A 13,331-nucleotide genomic window follows, 5' to 3' on the forward strand; every position below is an offset into this window, starting at 1 on the left:
TCGAATTCGACATGTAAAATATCGCAGCAGGTACCAAGAAACGGCGCGTGCCAAGCAAAAAAAGGTTTCGCATTATGTATCATTTACATGATATTATTTTGTAAATTAATACTATTTTAGACACCCAATCCACAATTAATATGCGATCGAGTGATTTCTTGTGTAGCAATAACACGTGGTCATAAGCTGTGTTTATCATTTAATTAATGTGAAGCTTTCAAAATTATAATGATTTTTCAATGCTAACTTTGGCAATAAAAACAGTGGTCGTTATTCATTTGTTTTATCGCAATTGTTTGCGGTCCGGCCAAGTAATTACTATTGCGTTCGGTGTTCCGTAAATGTATTGTTAATTGGATTCATATTTAATTAATTAAATTAATCATTGATACATATTTTGTATGGAACACACGCTAGTGAATTTATATCACAGATCGAACTCTGTATTTTGAACATTAATTTTAAGCGATTGCAGGAAAGTTTGATGTATTGTTATTTTACGCAATAGTTTATAGCCAATTCCTGTTCACTTAGCCATACGAGTCAAAATTTACTTTTTGATTTTATAACAACAGTAAAACAAAATTCAACAAAAAACAGAATTAGTTACAAATTGAGGCAAAATAGGAAAGTATTAGCAACCCAAACATAAATTACGAAACTACTTTCCGAACAACGCTTATTTTGAGAGCCGAAATAGAATTTCAAAATACGTTACCCATAGTCCTAAAACAGGCCTTTAAACGAAACTACGATTTGTCACCATAAAACTTTAGGATAGGTCTATAGATCCGAGGATTTGGCAAACCGAGCAATTATCGCTAATTGCTGTAGTTCCCGGCAATTTTCGACGCAACAGCTCTTCGGCTAATCAACTATCTTAACTATAATTACGCCCACTAACACACTTACACCAATTGATGAACATTTTGATTGACATGTTTAAGTTCTTCAATCAATCATTTTGCTAAATGAAAGGTTTTGATTTCATTAAAAAATGTAATTGAACCACACTTAACACTAGAAATAGTATTATGCATGGTTTTAATCTAGGAGCATCTTTTGAAACACAAAAAATTAAAGATTCTACTTTTACAATTGGATAATGACAGCTTAAATTAAACCCATGGAAACAGTACCATTTCTCCAAAAGGACGCTCTAAAATCATTGAAATGCAAAATTGTTTTTAGTTGTATTACAACAAAAATAAAAACTTGATAAAATATGATTAAGGATTAGCAGATACCTGTTTATCTGTTTATCCAAAATTTAAAAAGCATCGCGGTCCGGTATCAACCCTAACTAGTTGATCGGGTATCGACGGCGCGGGCGCTCCTCGGCCGCACTAATCGGCCCACTAATCGCGCCCGCCGCGTCGTTAACCCATCCACTACTGCTAAATATGTGCCGGAGCACTTCCACTTTTCATGACTAGATTACTGCTACTAGAGAAGATTTTTCTTCCTTCGTTTCGATAGCAATCGGTTTCGATAAGTCGGAAGAAGCTTTTACTGTTTGATCAAAGCCTTTCTAGAATTTAATGATTTGATTTAGATTAACATAGAATTTTGATTCAATCTAGTACAGAATTAATGATATTTAAATGGCTCTTAAAACAAAAACATTTGAAGCATTTCAGCCCAGCCGAGTGCCATTCCAACAACAAATTAAATATTTTTCAACATTCATCAAAAAACAATTACAAATCACGATCCTTTACCGACTCTTCCCTCTTCCAAAACAATCCCCCGCAGCCTAACACAAAAGTTGCAACAAGACCCAAGGAATTATGTACACAAATATAAGGCAAAAGGAAAACTGAGAAATTACCAAAGTGGCGGTCGAAATATAATGCAAGCCGATCCCAACAAAGACATTCTGAGTCCGGCTTAGGGACAGCGGCGGCCACCCCTCTTGTTTAATTCCATTAAACCACCCCTTTTATCTTTCCCGCTTTTATTTTTGCTCTACTATTGGATTACTGAAAGAATGGCGTGCAAGAGACACACGCAATCTTTGGCCTTCCTAGCTGGAAGTGGAAGCATAGGTGCTTTTAGGGTTATCGCTTACGCAACACTGATCGAACTATACGACATCTGCTACGCGTGTGACGTAATGTCTTGAATCAGGATGAGACTTCTGGAAATTATCTCCAGTAACGTGACTGTAGACATCTTAGGCTTAGTTGTACCATCTTACTTTAACTGTGACAAACGTCAAAAATCTGTCAAACTCCATACAAAGAGCTCCGGTTTTTATTAATGTTGCGGTTAAAATAAGGTGGTGCAACTCAGCCTTAGACTTGGTGATTTGTCAAAGATTATAAAGATTGCAGTGGCAAAATGAAAAACTAAAAAGACCATCGTTGGAACAAATTATTCCCCAAAAAACATAAAAAGGGGAGAGTCAACTGACAGAATTTTTTATTATTAATTACATCAGAATTAAAAGCTCTTTGTCATAATTATCTACTTAAACAACGATAGCTGTTTTCCAGACCATTTGACCATTTTCGTACACAAAATGAAAAATGCCATACAATCCGGAAATTCTCTTCATAAGAATATAACATCTGGTATTTTGTTTCGTAAAATAACATGACCTTTCCCATTTTATCTAACATGCCTGTGTCATGTTCTAAACATATTCTTGTAGATTTAAGATGATTTAGCTGGAGATTTTGCGGCACATTGCCAACTTGACAGCAAACTCATACTCGCTGGAACTAAAAAAGTTTTATGCTACAATTTTTAACAAGCGTGCTCTTGATTAAAATCTGAACTGACGGGTGTTGATAAAGATTAATTCAAGATGTAATATTCTTATTAACAGATGGAATAAATGGAAACAGTTTTCTATTAAGACTTATGATGGAGATAGATTTTAGAATAATATTTTCGTCAGAAAAAATAAATTTTAAAGCGTTTTCAGTGTAGAGCGACTACGTATAAGTATGTTAATGTTTTCAACGGAATGTTACACGGATAGAAGACACGCTTTGTACCACTTCGCTTTAATCTGTTTCGTGTAACACGCAAACAAGTACTTCAATTCAATCCAACTCCTTCAAATGAACAGCCAGTGCCCAGATATAACAGCTAGTTCACTGACAATCAACAAAGTGTTACTTAGTCGCATTGATTCGTGTTTTAACATCAATAGATCATTTTTAATAATATTTTTTTAAATTAACTGTTACCTTTAATTTCGCACCAGATGCTGTTGCTGACAGTATAGAGAACACTATTAGCTACTGTTAGTTGATGAATGGTATATAAATATGGTATATACGGTTGATAAATAACTAATCGTGCCCTACTCATTAGGTACTATTTTAAGATTAAATAATTAAAATTTTGGTTTAAAACGTGCTAAAGTTTTAATATGCAATTTCTTCGGCTGCTGTCCCGGGGCTGTGTATTCACTAAACTGTCAAACTAACAGTGTAGTTCAAATGACGTCCCCAAATTGAAATACTTACGGGAGACGACGAATCGAGCAGTTCATTTCGCGAGCCCTAAACATGGATTCACACTTAATTGGTGATACGGCACTATTACGTTATAGCAAGTTTGTGCGATGTTCAATTGTCAACTATGTTTTGTTTTAAAACTTGACTGAATAGAACATCCTATGAATATTTTAAGGTCGGATATATTTGTTAGTGACGATAATAATACAGACTGTATTACTTAAAACGATAAGACATAAAAGGAAACCGTAGTTTATAATACAAATTAACTTTTGACCTCATCATTATGTTTGTCGCGTTCATAAACAACGCCAAGTAGAGCTACTAGTGTTAGTTCTAGTCCATGACTACAGCCATGGAAGCCTTGGTCGTTTGTCACACTTTGTGGTTTACATTGTCTGAGACTATAAGTACCTTAGGCTATAACTACTACTAGAACCGTATGTCACTGGCGTACTTAGGTGCAGATAAGGATGTAAATATACGCAACGTTAAAAATGGATAACACACTTAAACGGTTATGCGATGACATCATTTTAAGTAACTTTTTCCCGAAACTCATTCTATGCCTCCTGGTTGGAGGCAAAACTATGTCAACATTGCAGCTTCAATTGAGAGAGTGTCCCAAAAAGTAGTGTCAAGCCGAAGCCCGGAGGTAGAGCATCCCTAGGGCTATCCGAATCACCCCCATGTATGTTCCGCGATTATGGAAAGTTTTTGAGTTATGATTGTTTTAAATTTCTGTGCTTGCTTAGGCACTTTTTTGGCCGAATAGATTGTGGATAAGGTACATGCCTGATTTTTTTTATTATTATTAGATGAATACTAGGCCTATCTGATTCGGAAGTGTTTACATACATAACACGAATGTAAACCAAAAAAGTTAAAAATCCTATATGTTGTAAAAAAAAGTCGTTAACAAAAGTCGCGGTCATTCTGGTAGCCCTAGTGATGCTTTACCTCTGGGCTTTGGCTTGACACAACTTTTTGGGACACCCTGTATAATACAGCCTTAAGATACTATTACAAGAGAATTGAGTTCCAATAAGGTGAAAACTTCACGCATCAAAGTGATAGGCGAAGTTGCCGCGGGTCGATTAGGTAAGTAATGCAACTAATTTCTAATATGTTAACAGCACTTACGAACGTACTATAACAAACTTAAAGTTTGATGGTAACCAATGAAGGCCGCTCCTGTAACCGTACACTACTTATTAACGTTCGATCTAACTCTATTAATAACTCTACGCCTCTACAATGAATAGGCACATCACGGTATGCGAGGTGTAAGTAATTATTATATTAGAACATAAAGAAATTACAAATATTTAAGAGTCAACCAAATACAGAAATGGAATTAGGTAAGTAGATAGCTATTGAATTGAGTAGGTTCGTGATAGCTATTGAAGAAAACATGGGCAATTTTATAGGCAAACATTAAGCACCTAATTATCGTACCAATAACTATTTTAGCCACAGCAATGTCACTTCGAGTGCACGTGCTAAATAGTTCGCTATAAAGTAGTTAACCAACTATGACATGTTGAAAGGCTGCTTATATGGGTTATTAACTAAGGTAGTCACGTAGCGATCAAAGGCTGCCACTTCACTGTCAATAAAGGTAAGTTATTTTTTTTAAGTCCGTACGAAGCTGAAAACTAATTTAATCAATTTTCAAGATAGATTGAGAATTATGATTGATTTCATTTCAATATTTAGACCAATCACAAGGCAGAATCTATGCCAAATATTGAATAGTCTTCCAAGAGACAAGTAGAAACAATTATTTGTAATCAAGACACACTCTAACCATTTCCTATTAAAACGTTACACGCTCTTTGCAAGAAAATAAAATTTTAATTCCATTTCTAAGTAATTACCGCACGCGACTACTTACATACGTGGTATATCATTTCCAATTAAGTCATGCGATTAAACACATTAACTTAGTTAAATTGCCAGTTGACGCAGAAAATACAAATAACAAAATGCATTCTTAGTACATCATTGGCTGTGGAGTTACAAAGATGGTATGCGCGTGCGACACGTCTAGCATTTATTAGCCCCAGGGCTGCTACATAAAAGTGTCTATCTCTCAAATGAAATTATTTATTACGACGTAAGGATGTAATAAAAATTCCACAGAAATTACAATGCCTATTTGATGACGTTCCTGAATTCGTTAATAGCTTTGTGTAATTTGAGGTGACAATAGCCCAATGGGCTCGGCATCGAATTGCTTGGCGAATCGAAGGTTGTAATTTCGATCCCCGTCGACCTCTGGATTATTGTGATGAATCCACTCAATACACTCATTATTTTTTACTAATACATATGATGTTCCCTTACTTTCGAAGTAGATTCTCTCTGAATCAGTCTTCGATTGGCGAATTAAATGTAGTCACGCTCTAAAAACTTGCAACCCTACTTATCCACGAGTGTTGAGTTCCAAGTTCCATATTCAAACTGTCCACTCACTTTCCACCGCTTGCGCACCGAATCGCATTGACTCAATTTACGCGCGTCGGCGCGGCGGGCGCGCGCTGTGCGTGCCATTTTGTCATCGTGTGCTCAAAAGCCTTTTTGTGTGCGGTCATAAATGGCAAGTCTCGTTTTAGACTGGACAATTTACTAATGTATTACGGAATGTCAGCAGTATACATTCTTGAAAGTGACCAATTATGTGATGACCAAAAACAAAATTAATTGTACGTTTTTAAATTAACTATTGGTATTTGTATTTGTTAGTGAAAATAATTCTCGAAAATGTCTATCTTTATCTCTTCATCAATCGAAAAATCTTCTGTAACATCACAAAACAATTTTGGATAAATTCGTTTTGGGTAAAGCAGTTGTCTCCTCGATAAGAAACATTATGCGGTCAACTGTAAATACTGTTAGCCTTTTAACTTGACTCGTCAAAGGAGCTGTCAATGCCACTCCCAATGAAACAAAAGAAGTTGCCATTTGAAATATTTCAAGACGTCACAGAGTATCTCTTTGAAGATGAAATAAGAAACCGCATTTACATTTGCGCAAATACACTGAAAAATACGAAGTTTTATTTTGGTGATAGCACCCTCACGTAGTACAAGGTGCATTTGCATTGAAATATAAAAAAATATTCATAAAGTATGCCAAGGGAATGTCTCTCGTCTCGACCCCTCCTCTTCCCACACTTGTTCACTTCTTAGAGCCCCCTCTGCTCATTAGCAGAAGGACGTATGAATGAAAAGTCAAGATTCGTCTCTGTTTTTTGGGGACCGACAGTGTAGCGTGCGCCTAACATTCTAAATTATAATACGGCCACTGGAACCAAACAATGTTTTATTTAAGTGTTCAAAGAAATTCCAAGATTTCTGTGAAATGCGAGATAAAAAGGAATCGAAAGATTAGATCATTAATCCAAAGAGCCTAAATCAGATGTCCGATACAATTTATTGGCAATTCTTGAAAGGAATTCCTCATTAGTCTTTGATTATAATCGAGCGCGAACATCAATCGGGCCGCAACAGCTACCCGACTCACAATTAATACACGCTGAATCGACACCAGCCCCAGACGGTGACGAGCTTGTTTTCTAACCCCTTTTGTGATCGGAATCACTTTGATCGGAACATCGGGATTGGGCGACATTTCCAATAGACGGTAATCAACAACCAATTGTGACAGCTTTGCGGCTGTGCTTACACTGGCAAATGTCACAGAACGGCCGAATCAATGACCTGGCAGCAGCGATTCCGTGTCTGTTTTTCATTAATGTTGTTGTGACCGAAATCTCATCTGCGACCGATTTTGCAACAGAGTTAATTTTATGCCTTTGATTACAATTCGGAGGACAAGACTCACTTTATATCGCTGTGTCATTTCATTTAGTTTTCCTGATCACAATGACTACCAGCAAATTGATCTGTACAGCACAACAATCTAACAAACGCTATACAATGTTAATTTCGTCTTTTTCTTCCTGGAAGGCCGGGTCCTTCGAATATCGACGAGTATCGTTTCGTTAATGTATGTATAGGTAATTGATATTCCAGGAATAAATATTACTTAGTATGATTAGTTCCAGAGTTTGTACAAGTTTGGGCTGTGACACGTCACGCGCCTATTAGTCTAATTGAAATTTTACCTATATTCGGTTTGTGATCTAATTGCCTGATTGGAGTATTCTGAACATTTCACAATAGTCTGTTTGTAATCAGCGAGCGCTTGTGACAGCTTACACCGTAACGTCAGTGACATCAATCAATGGCCCGTCTGCAGCGGAATACCTGATTAGATCCGCTGTTGTTCTGATGCCCGCGACGGTCGAATTCCATGTGTCAATGTGGATCTAGGCTCTCACAAACGCTAGGATATCGTGTTTCAATCGCACCGCAATTACCTAAACTAAGTACCTACATTATTATACAGTAATGATAGGTATCTGGAAGCACATAATTATGTTTTCAAACAAGTAGGTAAGTCTTCACTGCATTTTCGATGATGAACGAAAACTGGAAAAACAATTGAAATACGAAACTCTTTAATTCCTGGTTAACGTTTCTAGTATAAATTTTAAACTGACACTCCTACTTTTAGAAACTTATTCCACCACGCATTTGAAATAGAAAATCATTCAATCTTACTACAGTTAAAATCCTAGACTCGAACAATTAATAATTGTTCCTCGAGGATGTAGTCATTACGGAACGGAATGACGAGGCCTAATGTCGCCGCGTCATGCATTCTATAATCTCTCTCCAACCGTGCATCAGGTCGCCACGGAGATAGCTCTCGTTGAGATTAAAACAAATGATGGCTATTTCTCACAAGTAGGCACGTCGACACATCAAACTGAAAACGGAGGCATCTTTTGTTTTGTTGACAATCGGTGTAATTTTGTACAACATAAATGACAAGACTTTATAGTTTGGTATGCTGCCGACTGTTCATGGTATCAAAATTTGCCTATTGAAGTTGTTACAAAGATCTAAAGTGGCGTATTATTGATGATTTTAGCTCGTATCTTAATTTATAGATTTAGCTGAATATGTAGAGCAAAACATTACAATTCCAGATTGAATCTAATTAATCCATTAGCTCCAATAGTACCTAAGTAAGTGCAAACTGGTAAGTACCAAATTCTTAACCTTTGGCGTGCTATTGAGCCGCGCAAAACTGCACCCGCCAACTGCTACGGTTTTCAAATGATGTTTCAAAATGACAAAGTAGTCTTGTCTTAGATCTGAGACATAGCAGTTGACGGAGGTTGCACAGATCTGAGACAAAGCATAGGAGAGGTTAAGTGCCAAATATTGGCCTAAATTGAATAAAGATTTTTCATTCTCATTATCATAGTACTTCAACTAAAAGAACTACGATGAAATGTGTATAAAATATTACTTGTTTGATAGACCATCTAAAAAAAGGTCTTAAAACCCAAAAGGTTCGTACATATTTGTGATCAAACTCAATCATAATTTAGATTACGCGACCGCATTTCCAGTGGCTTAACTCCGCGTAGATCTCGCTCAGCTATGGACCACAATCTGGGCTGATTGAAACGCGGAGATGTGCTGGCTTCGCGTTTCGCCCGGGCCTTTGACGCAAGCCTGCGATCGAACCTAACGGTGGCAATCATTTTGCACTAGTCCGCAAAAACTACTGATTCCAGCTTACCGTAGCACGAATTACAAGTGGATGCTGACTATTCATTATAATATTTTTATGTAGACAGAATAAGTTTTCTTGCAGACTGTCAGCAAAAATGTCGTAATTAGATCTTTCATAAAATTTCTTAGGTACCTAGAGTCTACGCAGGACAATCTTTGTGATGTTAACATTAACGTCAGGTGCGATTGCGGTCAAATACCTGCCTTGTCCAGCATAAAAAAAAATATTTTACTGTGCGATCAAAAAATAAGAGTAAGCCTACTCAAATTATACTTAGTGGCCATAAAATTTAAATGTTACCCCCACCTTATTAATTTGCGAGATTATCCATAGTCCTTTTAACACATTGAACGCCAACGCGGTCAATGTTGTCCGACACTGCACTTTCCTACCAGGCCAAGTAAAAATTTCAATTTTTTTCAATTTTCGTCGATTGTTTTTTTTTGTTAAATCGTTACATTATAAACATAAATAAAGGATTTTATTAACATATAGTTGTTTTTGAGTCTCTACATCGTATTATTAAGCGTCGGACATCATTGAGCCCCATGGCCCCAGCGAGCGAAAATTCGAAAATCCGTTCCGTAGGGCCGCGCGGTCATGTTGTCGACCATCCCCGCTCGCATCCAAAAAAAAAAGGAGAACAACCAAAAAAATAAAGAGTTGTACATTGGTAGGTTTTTGATATATTATATTACGCATAAATAGGAATATTATAAGGTATAAAATGAGAAACGAAACCAGCAGGATAACTCTTAAATAGTGATTAAAAATAATAATAAATTAATCGATGATACCGTAAAAGGAACGCTAAAAGTGAATTTTTTCAAATTGTTTTAATTAAAAAAGGTTTAAATTTTATTTAAAAAATTTAATTTATCAATAATTTGTATAAAAGTTGTCCAAAACTGAGCCGTCTCAGCTATGGCATTGTCAGGACGGCGCTACTATCAATACTGAACTATTAGTTCCGATTTTTGCCTTGTTGGACAGCCATATAATTATGAAATTTACAGGAAGGTGCTATTAACAACTGGGTTATTAATCCAATTTTTGCGACTTAACGTTTTAGAAATTGTTTGACTGTATCTTGAATTTTTCATCCATCACTGTAGTGTCACTTTCGATCGGTTCTTTTGTCAAAACAATAGTGAATTGTCAGTATATTTACAAATAATCTTTAAAAATATACTTAAAATTAAAAATAATTATAATGACATAGCTGATTTAACATGCCAATAATTTGACCTACATGAATAATAAAAAAAGTTTTACAATAGAGTATAGATAAGAGAAAATTTTTTTTTTCATACATTAAACAAATCTATTTTTTTTCGACAATCCTGCTAGGTGTAAGCATCTAATAAGTACCATAATTTATGCCACTAATAAGGTTTTAAATGGCATAAGTTTTGTAGCTGTACAAAGAACTTAGTACCTGTACCAACCCTTCATACAAAGTGGTTGTTAAACAATGAAAAACTTTTTTTTATTGTCCTGCATAATATAAATTATTTAAAATAAGTAAACGATATGTTTTAATTAATAAACCGTTATTATCTTGCTAAAAAGTTGATACATTTGCAAAAATGCATTGTAGTAATTACCATGTTTCATTGCGCTACCGTTATCCATATTTTTTTTTCTAAGTCCGAGCTTTACTTGAGAACCAAGTGACGTACACTAATCTTGGGAGCCGCGCGGGTCAGCTTATATGAGAATTATTGAAGAAATGCTGTCCATCGGCTCAATACAGAGGTTTGAACATAGGTCTGACTCGCGGTCATCATTGTCCGACGCGGCCCGAACGGAAAGTTAAAGAAGGTGTTAATGTAGATTATGCATCAATTTAATTCTACTCTTAAGCTTAGCCAACTTAAAAGAGTAATTATACTATAGGTAGATAATCCTACTCAACAAAGAAGAGTTTCATAGCTCACTAAATAAGTTACAACGGTAAAAGGGGTTAACATTTAACAACCGTACAGGTAGGAAGGTATTTTGATAAAATATTGTAGAGAACGGAAGCTCGGTATTTGGCAGGCCTTGGCAGGCCTCGCCGCGGCGTGAAATAAATTTGCACGCATCCTCGTCCCGACATCGTTTAAGGATCGTTAAGCATCCGAAATCGTCGAGCTGTCGTTTAAGTGGCGGATAATTTATTCCCACATCCAGGAAAAACCGATTTCGATCCCGCGACACCCCCTTAATCCTTTGATGGATTCCGCCGTGTAGACGGCGGGGGAGATCCGGAATACCGGTAAAGTGCACTCCGGCACGGAATAACACAAAAACTTATCTTTTATGGATTCTCGTATGCAAACGTTTAACGTTCAGATACTTGCGTGGAGTGTTCTCTCAGCGGTCCAATAAACACGCCCACTGAACAAGAACCGAGGAGAGAAAATCGAAGATCAACCGTAAATGAAACAACTGCTATAATTTGTTTAAAGATCAACTCGTTAATGACACAAATACACAGACTATCTCAAGACACCTCAAGACGTAAAATTGATATTTCAATTTTAACAAGGTGCAAGTTACACCTTTAAATAATTACACACTGCGTTTTAGTTTAACTTAGCCTCATCATCAGCAATTAGATTCTCAGTGATAATAACGGTAGCCGTTTAGTTAATTAACAAAAATATCATTACCGTCTGCGCACGCGCCGGAGCTGTCATCGCGCGGGCCAATGAGAGTGCCGCGTGGCGGGTCAACGACCGCGGGCCGGCCAATGGCAACCTGCCCCACTCTTCGTCATCCAAGACAAATCGTCGCTTTTTTTCTCGTCACGATTTCTGCTCTCGATGTAATCGAAGTTTGTAAAAGTCGATGACAGAAAAAGTGTTATACAATTGCCCGCTAGCAACGCTTTTAATGGCTGAATATTTCGTCACCTTCAGTGTTTTTCTATGACCGCCTATTTCATGTTACGAGATTAGTTTAAAAACACAAAATGTATTAACTCCATTTTATGATAGAAAAAAATATAAAATTCGCACTCTACGAGTATGATGAAATATTTTTTTTTTCGTTTGTTGATAGAAACGTAACGTCCGAACGACTAAAACTACCTGTTGAAATTTACGTTTCGTTCGAACTAAAAACCGCAAATGTTTTACTGTTATTTATTACGATAAAATTAACAGTTTGCACTAACGAGCTCTACATTTCCAACACATTTCATAACACACTAGCATTGCAGATTAAAACAACACCAAACGCGTTCCGCTTGAAGTTCATCGAATACCGTTTCTAACAGTGCCTCCTTATAATTAGCATCAATGCACTGTACCGGTAATTATTATGCACTTCGCCAACTATAAATAACAATGGATTAACAGCGAGGAGCACTAGACAAGCGAAGAGTATCGACTATCGACTCGATAAAAGTAGATATATTTTAAACTTTCATTATTTTCTAAAATTGCAATCTTTTCGGGGTTAAAAAATGTATTTCATCATAAACGAAGAACATCAAGAAACGTTATGTTTACTTCATTCTTCTGATGATTAAGTTCAGGCTGGTTCCAATGCATCAGTAAAACCGCGGTAAAATGACATTTCCTACTCGAGTCAGGAAACTTCATTTGTCGGGAAATAGGTTTGAGCGGCGGTCTACCCGTTTATCCCCTTGACCAAACATGATTTGCGCTGGTACTATCGATTGGTGATTAAGCCCATTTACACGATCCAGTATACTCCATCATTCCGTCCAATTTATATGATGACGCTATTGTTAATCTAAGCTAAACAACAATCACTTAATGAGAACTGGAACGACAACACTGGATGTTCTTCAGTTTCAGTAACAAAAGTAAACTGTAATTAGCGCACTGTTTATCTTAACAATTACTTTAAACGTAGACATTTGCATGCGCAAAACAGTTTGCAACCGCTCGCAGCTATCAATGAGGGTCAGTGGACTATTAAATTAAATAATTTAATTACAGCTCGAATCCTCGATAGTAAAAGAGATGCTGAGGTAAGCACATCCCTACGGGGCGCAAGATGCATGTTGTGGACACGGGCCAAGAGTCAGCGGGCCGGCTAATGTGCCGCCGTGGGATTAACAATTTGGTAAGCAGATAGTTTGCGGGCCTTAATAAACGCAGCGCAATCATTTATATTTAAGGTAACAACATGTAATTTAGCATTTTATTAAGCGAGCTTTATTGCCGGGCCGGCTCTCTGCTA

The sequence above is a fragment of the Ostrinia furnacalis genome, unplaced genomic scaffold (assembly GCF_004193835.3).
Source record: "Ostrinia furnacalis isolate ACB-3 unplaced genomic scaffold, ASM419383v2 OfSCF4694, whole genome shotgun sequence".
NCBI lineage: Eukaryota > Metazoa > Arthropoda > Insecta > Lepidoptera > Crambidae > Ostrinia > Ostrinia furnacalis.